This window comes from Gorilla gorilla, chromosome 4 (genome assembly GCF_029281585.2).
Source record: "Gorilla gorilla gorilla isolate KB3781 chromosome 4, NHGRI_mGorGor1-v2.1_pri, whole genome shotgun sequence".
NCBI lineage: Eukaryota > Metazoa > Chordata > Mammalia > Primates > Hominidae > Gorilla > Gorilla gorilla.
This window is the reverse complement of record NC_073228.2, coordinates 70,302,069-70,316,450: the sequence shown is the minus strand read 5'-3', so window position 1 is coordinate 70,316,450 and position 14,382 is coordinate 70,302,069. Positions and strand designations below refer to the sequence as shown.

Below are 14,382 nucleotides of genomic sequence, written 5' to 3'. Positions count from 1 at the left end.
AAAAGTTGATTTCATCGAGAGTAGAAGAGTGGTTACAGTGTCATTTTTAACATAAGTTGAATACGTACTTTTTAGTAGAAATGGTATATGCTCTGAATTTGTAGATAAAGTTATTTTTAATCAGTTTCTACAGCCTTTCACCTTTCTTATGATCCACTTTATTATGACTATCTATAAATGTTTATCATTTATTATCTTGTATATCTTCTTTTAAATTTTCTTACATGGATCTCTTGGAGTGAAGTGACCAGATGGTAGGCACTTTTTATGAGTAGCTGTGATATGGGAGTGCTGGGAAGGGAAGGTCATGGTCCCTTTAAATGATACAGAAGTGGGGAAAGGAAGAGCTGGATAAAGGAGGGCATGGTCCCTGGCTAGGGCTTCACCTGCCTTCTGCCCAAATGTTACATTTCCTAAGACCACCCTCGGCCGCTATGCCCCATCCTGTGTCTATAAAAATCCCTGAGACCCTAGCAGGCAGACACACAAGCAGCTAGACGTAAAGAGGATGTCAAGAGGAGCACGCAGGTGGAAGATACCGGCAGGCCAGCAGGCCATCTGCCAGGAGAATGATGCAGAATTTGGCCAGAGCAGTTGGAGAAGCTCCACGGCCCCACATCAGGGAAAAAGCATCTCCCTTCTGGCTCCCCCATCTGCTGAGAGAGACTGCCACTAAATAAAACCTTGTACTAATTCTCCAAGCCCAGGTGTGAGCCAATTCTTCCAGTATATCAAGGTTAGAACCTGGGGTACAGAAAGCCCTCTGTCCTTGCAACAAGGTAGAGGGTGTAATTGAGGTGGTTAACACAATCCTATAGACGGCAAAACTAAAAGAGCACCCTGTAACACTTGCCCACTGGGGCTTCAGGAGCTGTGAACATTCACTCCTGGACGCTGCCCTGGGGTCGGAGCCCCACAGCCTGCCCATCTGTATCCTCCCGGAGAGGTGTGAGCAGCAGGGCACTGAAGAAGCAAGCCACTTCCCCTGTCACATGCCCTGCAAGGTGGACAAGGAAACATTTCCCCTTTCAGGTGCTATCACATTACCTGTATAAGTAGTCATTCCACAAATATTTCTTGAGCTAAATTTAATAGATTTATTACGGAGATTAATTGGAATAAAAAAATGCTTCAAGTATAATCATTTCTTTTCATCTGTTATCTAGGACATAACCAAAATTTAGAAGTTTTATATTAAAAAGATGATTCTCACACAAACCTAGGATAAACATATTTTAAGATTATACACAACTCATTAATGAGGGAACCAAAAAGAAGGTAAAACTGGTTTAAAATACATTTTGTGGAACTGGCATATAAAGATAATGTGGGGAGAAATGTTAAAATAAGACTGCTGGATAAAATACAGCACTTGTTAACGGCCTATAAAACAATATATTAATCTTTCATGTTTTCTTTTCTACAAAGAGAAATCTACAAGTTGGCATGTAAATTCATACAGTGAAAGTTACATACATATAATAATTGTTTTGTTGGTGTGTTTGAAAGCCAATGTTCGAGCTTTAATGTTCAAGTTTCAATGTTTAATGTTCAGCATTGAAAGTTCCTTCCACACCGTTTGTTTTTTTTTTGAAGTTTTTAATGATTTTTTAAACAGAGTCAATAAACTCTTAAATAGGGCCTAATAAATATGTCTGCTTTTCCCCCAACCGTTTATATGGAAGAAATCTTAACTCCATTATCCAAAAGAAAACAACTGCTATCATGTTTGTCTCTCTAGGCTGTGAATGGTAGACTTGAATCCCAAAATCTAAGGGCCAAACATAAACTGCTACCAGAATGTAAGACTTAATGAAATCATTTTCTCAAGAATTTTGCAGAAGAGTCTCCATAGAAGAATAAGAAATTAGTCACTGCAATATACAGACATTGGTGAATAAAGAGTAATAGATTAGATCTATATAAGGAGTCTGGAGAACAAAAACAGAAATTTCTTTACCAGAGCCTTGGGGTGGTGGGAGAGGAGAGGGACACAAGGAGAAGCGTATCAATACACAGCCATACTTGGATTGTTTTAATCTCATTCCAGTAGAATTGAATGACTGGTTTGCAAGAACATTGCTAAAGGTCAAAAGTATAGGCTGCTCCAAAGTAACCTCTGAATATCTAAAAGATGCTGTGTAAATCAAGCCTCCAACATGACTGTATTCATAAATATGCTTAAATGCATATGCACAGGCAAACACATGTCATCTCATTTGTTAATTACTTCAAGGCGTTAGGTCTTGGGTTCGCTCAATTTTAAAACTTGGTATTTTTATATATTACTGAATCTAAAAAGAAAAGCAGAAAATATGACAAAGCAAAATCAAATATTTTCTAATATAAAGTGAAAGAAGGGCATTCTTTCAAATTTGATGTATTGTGATACTAACATGTCACATCTAGTTTAGTCAGATGTCCTGTTAGGCTTCATTGCCTGCATGCTACCATAATTAGAGGTGACAGTTTACAACATTTTATGTGTTAAAAGACATAATAGAAGTAAATTCTTTACAATATCAGGCAGGGAATTCTAAGTCAATTGGTCTGGGGTATCAAACACAAGTGAAAAAATTTCTAAGTGCACTAGAAAAATGAAAAGCTTAGCTTCAAAAGTTGTGCTAGTGGGGTACTTTATGCTATCAAATTATATTTGAAAGAGGACTGATTATTTCAATGCTGAAACATACACACACAAGGGCAAAAGATCATTTTTAAACACAGCAGGCTCCTCTACATCCTGCTACAGGATCCTACTTAAAATGGCAAATGCAGATTTTATTGTGATGTTGATACTCTGTTCCTTCCCCCAAGGCTTGCTTTTCAACTTTTCTTGCTTGCAAATTTTCACCCCCAAGGCTTGCCTTTCAACTTTTCTTGCTTGCAAATTTTCACCCCCAAGGCTTGCCTTTCAACTTTTCTTGCTTGCAAATTTTCATCCTACAGCGTCAAGCAAGCATTTAGAGGATTTCACTTGGGATAACTCACTCTTACAGTCAGAATCAGTTATGTGTGCAACAATGTCCTATCTATTCTGACATTATCGGAAATGTAGAAATTTTTTTTTCTTTCAGCAGACGATAAGCCTTGTAAAATCTTTGTTTCAAACACTTTAAGAGTCCCTATGTATTTCCTAGCTACTTTTAGCTTAAAGTCTTGTACTGTTTGGTGACATGTTCAGCGTAAAACGTATTTACATCCTACAGATTCAAATAAAAAATTGCTATAAATCATAGGCAAAAATTAGTGGTTAGATCATCTGTTAGAATATCTGCCATTGACAAGGTTATTTCAATATCTAGATTGATTTTGTATGTTGAAAATAGAATGCTACAACCCTTTTCTCTGGAGGGCAAATTTAAAAATAAATTTAACCTATTTATAGGGCATTAATTTAAAAATCAGTTACTTGTTTTACAAATGAGATGTGTAAGAACTACAGAATGTTAGAATTTAAGTTTTTTTTTTAAAGTATTGAGTCTACTATATCATTTTATTTATGTATTTTATATTGGGATGAATATACATTTAAACAGGGACAAGTAATTTTTCTAAAATATAAATTGAAAAGATAAAAGTGAGAATCTCCAATGGGTAGACATAATTTGAGCACACTGGTATCACAAGTTTTAATACTTTGCCTTATAATTTCTTTTTTTTTTTTTTTTTTTTTTTTTTGAGACGGAGTCTTGCTTTGTCGCCCAGGCTGGAGTGCAGTGGCACGATCTCGGCTCACTGCAAGCTCCACCTCCCGGGTTCACGCCATTCTCCTGCCTCAGCCTCCCGAGTTGCCTTATAATTTCTAAAGAATGTATTATTAAAAGAAAAAAAGAAAATTATTATTTAAAAGATAGAGTAACTTTGCTCCCCCAGGCTCATTTCCAATGTCCTTGACTTTTTTTATACTTCCTATTTTAGATAATTTCATCTTCTTATTTTCTGTTCACAGTATCTTCTGCTTCTATGTTGCTAGCCATATTTCATCTATGTTAATAAATATCTAAAGATATCCAAGTGACCTTTAGATTACTTCATTTTCATTGATAAGATCCTAATTCCCAGCCCCAAGTTTTTCCTTCAGACAATGTTGGGTCTCATTTTAAGAATTTGAGAGAGTAGAAGAATAAGAAAAAGACTTGGTGATCGGGACAAGGGATACATGTTATAGTGACACAGTTGAGAGTATCAGAAAGTGTATAGAACTAAATTGGCCCCACAATAGTGGAGGGCCCTAATGTTTAACAGCAATGACCCCTACATAGTAGAATTTCAGGTGACAATTTTATTTTCAGATTAATTGATTAGTTGACTTGCCTTTATTGGATAATTTTACTATTCTGGACTTGTATTACCTATAAAATATTGGCAAAATCATTTTTAAAAGAGACACTAAGAGATGACTGGGATTCCATATGATATTTGGAGTAGCAGAAAAATCCCCAATTAAACAATGACTACAAACTACTGGAAGCAAATCTAATGAAGTTTACTGTATCTACCTGGAATATATGGATTTGGGAAGAAAAGCTTATTCAAGCCATATAGACCTAAAATAAACAAAAATAAAGGCATTTGCAACTTTTTCTTTCAGTAAGTTTTTTTCTATTAATTTTTCATGTGTCCCCAGCTTCAGCTTATTACTTGCCACTCTAGTCTTCTCTTTCTTTTTTCATTATTCAAACTTAGTCAATCACGTTTTTGTCTAATAAACTTACTATTTATTGATCTCCTAAAGAAGACATTCTTCATACATTAGAACCATGTTCTACTGTTTTTATCCTAGATTGACAGCACCTCTCACTTATTTTCATGTTCTAGGCAATGGGTAGCTTTGTTGTGCAGCTAAAATATTCTATGACGCTATGATCAAAAGGGCCATGAACAAAAGTGAATGGACTTTTAATGATGAGAATGTGGGGTTCACTAAGTGTGTTGCATTCTATATGTAAAGTGTAAGTTTTGGAGTCAAGATTAGAATACAGATTTTAACACAGATTACAATCTACTATTACAAACTAAAAGTCATCTGCCATTGCTTTTAGTGGCAAAACCACAATTGCTTTTGCACCATCCTAATACTTTCCATACATGATCTTAAATAGAAAGACATGACTAGAGACTTACTCATATTTAAAATGAAGATAAATAATATTAATGATAAAGTTGTCTTATTTGATCTAATGAGATAATATGTAAAAGTTTTTAGCAGTGTTTGAAATATACTAAATTTTCAATAAACATATTCTCATTATTAGTTAGTATTTTATACTGTAGGTGTATATTTTTGGAAAGAGTATGCAATAAAGGTTTAGCAGTTCTTTTCACCAATTTTCTTTGATGGAATAATGTTTTTAAGTTTGAATCAATGAGGTTTAGGTGAACCTGATAAATCTGCAAATTCTAGAAGTTGTCCATGACCCAGTTCTGACTAGTGTATTCTAACTGGATGGTTGTAATTAATTTGTCCAGATATGAACATGTGACCCAATCTAGATGTAAAATTAAATCTTAGCTATTCCCTAGATGAGAGAATTAAAATTCTGACCACATCATTTTATTTCCTGACTAAAACTAGCTATAATTCTAGACTTTTTAGTTATACACAATTGTGTTTGAGAGCTATCTCATATCAACTTATGAGATCCAACTATTAAATTCTTAGAAATATTTTGAGGTCATTTTTAGACACAGAAATTATTAAAAATAAACATTTTAATTTATAATTAAATTATATTAAAAATAAGGAAAATAAATTACTTAAATTCATCACTTCCTAAGTATTTCGCTATATTTTGCTGTGATTTATGCTACCAAAAATATTTACATAGATGATGTTTGTATCATGGCAACACTATATAAGGGCAAGCTAATGTGCATCTCTCCAACTTCCTATTAATGGCCTCAGATTGTAGCTTGTAATTCAGTCATGAAGAGAGTACTTACAGCATGAAAATTAACACCACATATCAGGGTTCAATTTAATATTTTGTTGATTGTGTAGAACAAAAGTAATTAATAAAAGTAAAAATAAAGAATGAATAGAAGTATGTTAATAATGCAAATTATTTTTTAAATTATGTCTGTAACCATTACATTGTGAACCGCCCCAACATACACGGACATATTATCCTTGTATTAAAAAATTATGATTCTCAGAAGAGTGCATCATTGGTGAACAAGTAAAGGTTTTAATTTTACTTTTATCTTACCACTAATGTATATAAAAATAGTAACCAATATTCATATTGAAACTCTACTTATTTGCTAACTGCAGTCAGTTATCTATGGATTTAAGAGTTTGGCAAAAATTAACAAAAACTCCCCCTGAAAAGGGAACTAATATTTTATTACTTGTGCGTTATATGCTATGCATCTTTATATTAGTAAAACATTTATTTTAAAAAGTTGCATATAAAACTTTTTTGAGAGATGATTTTTTTTTGAGACGGAGTCTCGCTCTGTTTGCCCAGGCTTGAATGCAGTGGTGCAGTCTTGGCTCACTGCAAGCTCCACCTCCCAGGTTCACACCATTCTCCTGCCCCAGCCTCCTGAGTAGCTGGGACTGCAGGCGCCTACCACCATGTCTGGCTAATTGTTTTGTGTGTTTTTAGTAGAGACGGGGTTTCACCGTGTTAGCCAGGATGGTCTCGATCTCCTGACCTCGTGATCCACCTGCCTCGGCCTCCCAAAATGCTGGGATTACAGGCGTGAGTCATCACGCCCGGTCAGATTCTGAAATTTTAGAGAAGCTGCAAGCCTAGTCAAAAAAAGGCTATTATTGCTCAACCTCTAAGGCAAATTCTGTGATGTGAATCTCAAGTTGTTACTTACTAAAGTATGGCATTTATCAGAAAGACAACTTTTCTCAATACCTTTCTAAAATATGATCAACATTAAAACAAATAAAAACCAAGACCCATCTATCTGATGTCTTCAAGAGACCCATCTCACATGTAATGGCATCCATAAACCATTATGGCTTATGGGGTAAAGGGTTGGAGAAAGATCTACCACACACATGGAAAATATAAAAGTGCAGGAGTCACTATTTCTACATCAGAAAAAACAGACTTCAAACCAGTAACAGTAAAAAAGAGCAAAGAAAGGCATTATGTAATGATAAAGGGTTCAATTCAACAGGAAGACTAAGCTATCTTAATTATATTTGCACCCAATACTGGAGCACCCATATTCATAAAACACATACTTTTAGATCTACAAGGAGCCCTAGACAGCCCACACAGTAATTGTGGGGAACTTCAACAACTCACCAACAAGTATTAGACAAATCATCAAGGCAGAAAACTAACAAAGAAATTCTGGACTTAAGCTTGACATTTGGTCAGCTGGACCTAATAGACATCTACAGAATTTTCCATTCATCAACGACAAAATACACATTTTTCTCATCTGTATATAGAATATATTTCAAGATGGATCACATGCTCAGCCATAAAGCAAGTCTCAATAAATTAAAAAAATATAGAAGTCATACCAACCACATTCTTGGAACACAGAGGAAAAAATATAAATCAATGCCAAGAAGATATCTTAAAATCATAAAATTGAAAGGAAATTAAACAACTTGCTCCTGAATAACTTTCAGGCAAACAACAAAATATAGGCAGAAGTGAAAAATATTCTTTGAAATAAGTGAAGAGAGACAAAACATATTAAAAATTTCTGGGATATGGTGAAAGCAGTGTGAAGATGAAAGTTTATAGCTAAACACCTACCTCAAAAATTTAGGAAGATTGCAAACTAATGATCTAACATCACATCTAGAGGAACTAGAAAACGAATAACAAGCTAACTCCAAAGCTAGCAGAAGAGAAGTAGTAACTAAAATCATTGTGGAGCTGAATGAAATGGAGACCCCAAAACCCATACAAAGAATTAACAAAACCAAAAGTTTATTTTTTGAAAATATAAACAGGATTGTTAGACCACTAGCTAGATTAACAGAACAGAGGGAAAGTCTAACTATGCACAAACAGAAATGAGAAGTGACATTACAACCAATCACACAGAAATACAAAAGATCCTCAGAGACTGTTATAAGCACCTCTATGCACACAAACTAGAAAATCTAGAAGAAATAAATTCCTGAGAACATGCAATCTTCCAAGATTGAATGGGAAAGAGATTGAAACACTGAACAGACCAATACTGAGTTCTGAAATTGAATCAATGATTTAAAAAAACCCTACTAATCAAAACAACTCTGGACCAACTGGATTCACAGCCAAATTCTACCAGATGTATGTAGAAGAGTTGTTACAAATTCTACTGAAACTATTTCAAAAAATTAAGAAGACAGGACTCCCCCACAAGTCATTTTACAAAGCCAGCATCACCCTATTATCAATGCCTGGCAAAGACGCAACAAGAAAGAAAACTACAGGCCAGTATCTCTGATTAATAGAGATACAAAAATCTTCAACAAATTACTAGGAAACCAAATTCAATAAGCACATCAGTTAATTCACCAAGATCAAGCAGGCTTCATTCCTGGGATACAAGGTTGGTTCAACACGTAGGATTTAATAAATGTGATTTACCACATAAACAGAATTTAAAGCAAAAAAAAAATATGACCATCTCAAGAGATGCAGAAAAATATTTCAATAAAATCCAACATCTGTTCATGATAAAAATTCTCAAGACACTAGATATTAAAGGAACATGCTCCCTAATAACAGCCATCTATGACAAACCCATGGCTGACATCATACTGAACAGGCAAAAACTGGAAGCATTCCCTTAAGAGCTGGAACAAAATATGGATGGCCACTCTCACCACTCCTATTCAACATAGTTCTGAAAGTGCTAGCCAGAGGAATCAGCAAGAGAAAAAAAAAAGGGCATCCAAATAGAAAAAGAAGTCAAACTCTGTCTCTTCACCTGATATTATTCCACACCTAAAGACAACAAAAGGCTCCTGAACTGATAAATTATTTCAGGAAAGCTTCAGGATGCAAAACCAATGTACAAAAATCAGTCACATTTGTGTACCCCAATAACGTTCAAGCTAAGATTGAAAACAAGAACATAATCTCATTTAAAATATTTACAAAAATTAAAATACCTAGACATACATCTAACCAAGGAGGCAAAAGACCTCTAAGAAGAAAACTATCAAGCACTGGTAAAAGAACTCATAGATGACACAAATGCAAAATTATTCCATGCTCATGAATTGGGAGAATCAATACTGTTAAAATGACCATACTGTCCAAAGCAATCTATAGATTCAATGCTATCCCTACGAAACTATGAATACCATTTTTCACAGAACTAGAAAAAAAACTATTCTAAAATTCATTTGGAACCCCTAAAAGCCTGAGCAGTCAAAGCAGTTCTATGAAGAACAAAAAATAAATATCTAATATCCAAATTGTAGTTGTAGGTAAGCCATGGCATTTTGCCTATGCCGTTTCCTTTTCACTCCATAGTAGGTTTTACAATTGCAAATGTCTCACGTGTGTGCATACATATCTGTGTGTGTGTGTGCATGAGTGTGTGTAAACTAAGAAAGCCCTTTTAGTCCACATTACCTGGGAGCAATAGTCATGTGATACATAAAAATAAGTATAAAAAAATAAAAATTACCTTTACAGAAGCTAAAAATCAACAGAGTAAAAATCAACACTCTTATTATTCATAGAAATGTGGAGACACACCCTCTATTTCCGTAAGATGTTCAATGTTTGAGTTAAGCTTCTCGAATTCTCAATAGTTTACACAGATGTCAGTTCATAAGCAGTACACATAGAACACGGAGACCAGTATAATTCCTGAAGGGTTAATTTACAAGTGGATGGATTAGGGTTTGGGTAGAGATACCACAAAGGATAGCGAAGTAACCTGTCACTTCCTAGCAGCCATTTCCTTACCACAAGCACATCTGAAGGAGAAGGTGCATTACTCAAAATCAGAAGTAAAACATCCTGTATGGTCTATGTTTCGTTTGAATCAGTGGTTAAAGATGTAGCTACTTACAGGGAAGAAGCAAGATGAATTAGTATGCTGGTCTAACTCTTCATCCTTCGCAGCTCCTGTTAAGGGTTCACCATGAGCTGAGGCCATTTAGAAGTCAGAGGACCCAGAAGACATAATGCATGTTAAAGAAGGTAATGGGAAAAAGTGGCACATGAATTTAAAGGAGCAAATAAGCTATCTTTCACAGTTCAGAAACATTAGCTTTCATAGGGATAACTTTTTCAAACACATACATGAAATAGTGTCTCTAAAATGCTTAGGACAATGTCTGGCTTGCACGAAAGAGGTTCTAAAAAATTATTAGGTTCGGCCGGGCGCAGTGGCTCCCGCCTGTAATCCCAGGACTTTGGGACGCCGAGGCTGGCGGATCACCTGGGGTCCGGAGCTTGAGACTAGCCTGACCAACATGGAGAAACCCCGTCTCCACTAGAAATACAAAATTAGTCGGGAGTGGTGGCGCATACCTATAATCCCAGCTACTCGGCAGGCTGAGGCAGGAAAATCGCTTGAACCCAGGAGGCAGAGGTTGCAGTGAGCCAATATCGTGCCATTTCACTCCAGGCTGGGCAAGAAGAGCAAAACTCCGTCAAAAAAAAAAAAAAAAAGAAAGAAAATTACTAGATTCATTCTTCTTCCTATATTTGCAAAATTTTCCAGCAAGAATGAGTAAATAGAAGAATCAAGGCCCCTTCTCTCTCAGAAGAAAGCATTTACTATGTTAAAGGAACACAAGCTGCATGTTGATGATACATCATTACATAAATATTTGACAATATTTGCTCCTTTATGAAGTAATTGGCATCAAGATTTAAGCTATCAAATACATTTACTATGTGCCATTTTGTATAAAACATATTTATATTGCTTTGAAATGAGCAGATATTTGCAATGATACTGTCCTTGAGTGGAGATGTTGTATTCATATTAATTTGGTCTGATAATTGTGAGTAGCAAAATCTAATGGTTGTGGGACACAAACTCTGTTAACATTGCTAACTGAGGTATGCATTCAACTATTTTTGTATATACTTAATAGTTTTTGATGCTTCCTGGTGTACCTCTTGCTGTGGATTTCAAGCCAGCGTCAAAGATCTTGTTTGTATATACATATATTGAGGAGATATAGCAAAGTAAATAGTTTCTACAGGAATCCATGTCATTGATTTCACACCCTGATAGGCAGCAGTTGTTCCAGGATCTCTGCTAAAACTCCTCAAATCTAATAGCACTGCAAATAAGAGAATGGACTTTACTCATGCCAAAGTCAAACAGAATCCTCCAAAAATTTAAGGGAATAATGGTTTTAATGCAAATATTTCTTTTTTGATTTCTAAAATATAGCTTTAGAAACTTACTTGAAAAAATCTATATGGTCTACTCTTGATACCTTGAAGAAAAATCTGTCCTGAATTTTGGTACTTTTTTTCCTCTAGACAAATGAAAAAGGATTTTAGAAGACTACTTTACCAGAACTCTTAACATCTAGCATCTTTCAGTTGTATGTGATTTGGGGAAAGAGAAGAGGAAAGAGATAAGGTATTAGATACATTTTTGCCAATGACAGTAGACAACATTAAAATAACATGGACAAGGACAATTTCAGTGCAAATATCTGTTCAGCTCAAAGCAATATAAATCTATTTTATACAAAGTTATACAGCAAATATATTCAATAGTTTCGATCTTCATGACAATTACTTCATAAAGGAAAAATATTTCAAACATTTATGCAATGATATATTGTCAACATGCAACATGCCCATGCCAAATATGTACTTCATTATTTTCATTATCAACAGTAATTCTTTAAATCTCCTCTTGCTCTAGCTGCCACTTAATTTGTCAGAATTTTCTAGAAAGGTGTTAGAGATCAAGAATGTTTTTTAAAATGCTGACAATAGAGGAAAAGGACATTATTAGGAAAGAACAGAGACACAGTGGTAATAACGAATTTTAACATTTTTTCAGAATACAAAAGTAAAAATAAAAAAGATAGTAGATTCATGTTATGACATGTAAAAAAAAGTGCTTAAGAAATGTTTCTATTTTTTGTTTTGTCTATCTACTGGCAACCTCCTTTATCCGTTGTAAAATGCTGCTAGGAAAAGATGCCTTAGAGAACTTACAGATATTTGTATAATTTTATATCTCATTTTAAAAAGTATGCCAATGACCAATAGATGTATGCTAATTAAGGTAACCTGCATGGATCAAATTGAGCACCCCAGATTTCAAAAGATATTCAAAATAATTTACCTATGTGTATCTTGATTCTGGTAGAGGCTGTCTGTAGACTTGGTGGTCAGTGAGTAACTACATCATAGTAAAAATCATGTGGCTTCAATGAAATAAAATATTATTTCCTTAGGAATATAACAGTATGCCTCAAATATGTGTGAAATATATTTCTACTCTGATATGTAAAAACCCAATTTTCTAATATACTGTGTACAAGAAGCATGACGGTTTGATGTTGCAAACCACAGTTGGGTGGTCTGTTAGATTTTATAACAAATATAACTGCTCTGTAGGATCATAGAGGAATGTGTGTGAATCAGATAAGAGTGATGAAGTGAATATATTGGCAACCTGGAGGCTTGAAAAAGACATCTGAGCAATTCTTGTAATTTTTTATATTTCCACACTATACAGCAAAGGCAGAACTAAGCACAGAAAAAAAATGGTAATAAAGCAAAAAGGAGAAAACACGATATCCTTTCATTGTCTAACATGATTTTTTGCATGATCCATGGAATAAAAATATAAAAAACTTTCATAAGCAATATAATCTAATTTGCTTATAAACAAAAAAAGCTGTCTTGATCATTAATATGTTTAATCTAAAATAATTTTCATTTAGGGAATTTTATATATTCTTTGAAGTATCAAAATATATCTGTACATAATTATAGCACCGATTATACGAGTTGCAGAGGTAAATTCTGCTTGAGCAAACGTAAGAAAAGAGCATATGTTTTCTTTTTTTTTTTGCTTCATAGACATTTTTTCTTTTTAGAATAAAACTCTCTTCAACCAGAAAAATTTATTTCAGTATCGTTTTTAATTTAAAAATAAGTCATGTGGTCTTTCATGATTAGTCCCTGATTTGAAAGCTTAGTAATTTGGGAAAAAATAAATATTGTTCAATCAACACAGTATTTTCTTCTTTAAACCTTTTATTCACATGTCTTTGAGGCTTTAAAAATTTCGCATCTTTAATATTCTTTTTTAAATTAATGCCCCTTTTAACACCTAGAACTCATTGCCTAGTGAATTCCTTAATGTAGTCTCCAATGCATAATACATAGCTAAGCTTCCTTTGGACAGGTAATACCTCCTTTTTGATTGATTAAAAGGAAGTAATAAAGTATTAAGTAAAACACTAATTGAAATATAAATATTTTAGATTAACCATCATAAAAACTATTCATACAGGAAATTGAAACCATTTCATTGCACGTATTTTACTAATTACAGAATTTGTAATGCATGTTCTACCCTGTGAAGAATAAAAATACTATCTTTCCAGAGTATCAAGTATGTCATTGAGAATTTTATTGTTAAACATTAGCAAAGACAAATAACAGCTTCTGCCAATGCAAATTGCCTGGAAGTTTGTTGATACTGATGAAGATGGACAGATGGTTTTCTGTAAGCAGTATCATCATTGGTTTTCTACTTAACAGAAATGAAGGACCTCATATTTATGATGACATATTAGAAATCATGAGAATGAAGTTGCTCATTTTTCTTCTATTACTTTTATCTATCAAGTAGAGACACTACTAGGAGAGTGCCTAGTGAGTACTTACACACAGTGTAAAGTTATCCATTCTGTTTAGGTGATCTTGCCCATAATCATGGTCCAATATAGTATACCACTCTTGCAGTAAAGAGTGGTTAGCCATCGATTTTAAAAGTTCTAAGTCTATATCCTTATCGGAAGATGCAGACAGAAGAGGGAATTGTTTGAAGTTTATGAGTGTAGAGTAGGGAAAAGCAGCACATGCTTGCATCTTTCTTAGAGTTGTCTGAGTGGTCATAAAATCAAACCACCTGTTTAGAAATAAGAAGTACTTAGTGGTAACAGAAACCAGTAAGACAGAACACATCTTCAATGACCTCAGAAGAAGATGCATAAAGAGCTATCACAAAAGGTTAAAACTAAAGGAGAGAAGAGGGATCAGTGAAACAGGAAGATGTGTACAGTGATAGTTCTGAGAAAGGTTCTTTTATCCTAAAATGGCTTTTGTTTTTATTTTTTTGAGACGGAGTCTGGCTCTGTCGCCCAGGCTGGACTGCAAGCTCTGCCTCCCGGGTTCATGCCATTCTCCTGACTCAGCCTCCCGAGTAGCTGGGACAACAGGCGCCCACCAC

At 34.5% G+C, this 14,382-nt stretch overlaps 1 long non-coding RNA gene across 1 annotated transcript in view; it reads right to left on the bottom strand.

The window, feature by feature from the left end:
- The window catches only part of LOC129533933 (uncharacterized), a 43,930-nt gene that overhangs the window by 14,785 nt on the left and 14,763 nt on the right, over positions 1-14,382 (bottom strand). The window contains exons 2-3 of the long non-coding RNA XR_008680351.2: positions 10,470-10,586; positions 10,006-10,082 (exon numbers count right to left, since the gene is read on the bottom strand). This is a non-coding gene — a long non-coding RNA (uncharacterized lncRNA). The remainder of the gene's footprint in view (positions 1-10,005; positions 10,083-10,469; positions 10,587-14,382) is intronic.